The following is a 2,904-nucleotide window of genomic DNA, read 5'->3' on the forward strand; positions in this document are numbered from 1 at the left end:
GGTTCCAAGCGAGCTGAGGCGATACCAGAAGGTGACGTGGAAACCTGCAGACTGCTGGTTGGTCTGATCACTGCGTTTTTAGCAAACAAGAGTGCGGAGTGTGTGTCCGGAAAAACGCAACATTTAAAAAAAAAAAATCTAGCCAGACATCGACAGATTATCAACTCTCTGCACTATTAAGGGCTGTTAGGGGCTTTATGTCGTTTCCAATATTGCACACTGTTACTTTAAAAAAAAGACATATATCAAAGAAAAGTTTTTATTTAGCTATTCGAGCGCATTCCAACGTTTTACATGGATATGGAAATAATAATTCTGCAACACGATGTGAAAAAAAGACACAAGACTACCACGAAGAAAAGAAAATGACCCAAAAACAGACATAACATGACTACAAAGAGGAAGAATGAATGGGGGAATTGCTTTTGTTTTTTAATCCCCCGTGCACTTAAGTCTTCCACTACTGAAGAGGATTAGGGAAAATTCATCTGAGTTCTGACTTTATTCGTAGAATTCTGAGTTTAAAGTCAGAATTCAAATAAACGTTTCACCAGTGGTTTTAATCCTCTTCCGTACGAGGGACAACTGACATTATTACGTTTATATGAAAAAGCTAAACACAGGAGAGAGGCTGGTCTGTAGGCATGAGGGCGCTGCAGGTTTCAACAAGTGAGGGATTCAAAAAAAATGTATTTCCCTTTGGCTCCATCTGGTGGTAGTTTGATGTAATATAATTCATTCATTCATTCAACCTTTATTTATCTACTTTTGCTAGTTTGACAGCAAGGTGCATGGTTCTAAAGAGTTGGACTTAGTGTCTTCATTAATCAGAGGTGTGTTATTGGCGTAACATGCAATCAACCAATCAGAGGTCATCTCCCATTTTATTTGAAAGCCAATCAGAGGTCCTCTCCCATTCCCTTTAAGAGCCAGGCACAATTGTAGCTGTGACGCATTGCTTTTATGATGGGAGGATTTGCACCGTCAAATTTTTATATGTATGTATTTACTTGTGTGTGTGTGTGTGTGTATGTGTGTTTGTATGTGTAACAAGCATAGTGTGTGCACGGTGCACGAGCCTAGGCACATTTTTACTAATGCGCTGTTAAAATAACAATGAAATGCTGCGTTATTGACTTCAGAGGTTGTGCGCTTCAGGTGGATCGGAGTTTGCAGCAGGGAAAGTGATAACCCCCACTATGCTTGTTTTACATACAAAACGCCACACACACACACACACAACACACAAACACACAGAAAGGAAAAAACCACACACACACGCACACACACCAGAAAGATGGTGGTGTAATCCACATAACGCGGGTTTTAGTGCTATGGTCGTGCGGTCATAAAAACATGAGAACCTTTAAAGTGTCTGTCCATCGAATCAGCGGGACACGTCTTCTGTTCTCCGCGGAGACCGTCTCCTCAAGTACAAGGAACATCTTCTGTCGCCCGGAAGATCATCGGTGCAGTAACTTAGGACGAGTCTAACACACCGAAACGATGGGATCAGGAGCACTTACGTTATCAGTTTGTTCCTATAACTGATTACTGGTAGTGCGCGTCACACACACACTACACACACAAAACACACACACACAAACACACAACACACACACACAAACACACCACAACACACAACTACACCACACACACACAACTCCACCACCACAGAAAGAGACACACACAGAGGTAAGAGACAACTACACTTTTTACACACACCTCTTAGCCGTTATCTTTTAGGGTCTATATATTGCCTAAGGCGATCTTTAAGGCCGGGTATCATCTTTTAGACTTGATATCTTTAAGGCGGCTATCTTTGAAGGCGGTATATCTTTAGACTACATCTTTTAAGGCGGTATATCTTAGACTACATCCTAAGGCGGGTTATATATTTTAGACTACCATCTTTAAGGCCGCTTGCGGTCATCTTTAAGGCGGTATATCTTTAGACAACATCTTAAGGGCGGTAGGGTAAGTTAAGGTGGTATATCTTTTAGGGAAGACATCTTTAAAGGCGGATCTTTAAAGGCGTCATATTTTTAGACTACACATCTTCAGGCGGGTTCTATCTTTTAGACTATATTCTTTAAGGCTTCCCAGTGTCGGGAACCAGACAGTGAACATACACATTTAAGAGACAACACACAGAGGTAGTAATCTTTAGGTAGAGATAACACGATACTAGACGACCATTTCAACACCAGCGAACACATAAGAACCAACAGAGCTTACACGTAGACAACTAACACACAACATCTCTACAATAAGACTATAGAGTCTGAGTAAAAAGAGCTACACGACAAGACACACCACACAAGTTATCTTTAACGCACAACTATGTGAGCAGTAAGTAAGATGCATTCTTTTGAAGGACTTATTTTTCCATTTTTCTAACTGGCAGTTAGGACTTGAGATCTTGGTGATATATAACGACGTCCGCTACGCCCGACTCAACTCACCTATCCTTTAACCCCCCCACCTCCTTTATAGGAACAAAGGCCAGTGGGTATAATCTTCTCAGTTTCAGAGTATGTCTGGTCTCGGGTTCGTTATCAGTCGTTAGAGCTATATCTTTAAGGCGGGTATCTGTTAATGTGGGCGTACTGACTTCTTAGGACTATAGCTTTAATGTTGGGTGGCTGGTGTGTTAGTCGTTTTAGGGTGTGTGTTGTGTGGTGGGTTAGAGCTTTTAGACTATATTCCGTTAAGGCGGTATATCTTTTATGGTACTGTAATCTTTTAAGGGCGGTATCGTTAAGGCGGTATATCTTTTAGACTACTCTTAATGGTGCGCGTGTGGTGGGGTGTGTGCAACGATTGCTGTATATATCGGATCTGAAGGGTGCGGGGTGAGTATGCTTGGTCAGCCAGACACACACCAGTCATTTACAAGGTCGA

This window comes from Etheostoma spectabile, chromosome 1 (assembly GCF_008692095.1).
Source record: "Etheostoma spectabile isolate EspeVRDwgs_2016 chromosome 1, UIUC_Espe_1.0, whole genome shotgun sequence".
NCBI lineage: Eukaryota > Metazoa > Chordata > Actinopteri > Perciformes > Percidae > Etheostoma > Etheostoma spectabile.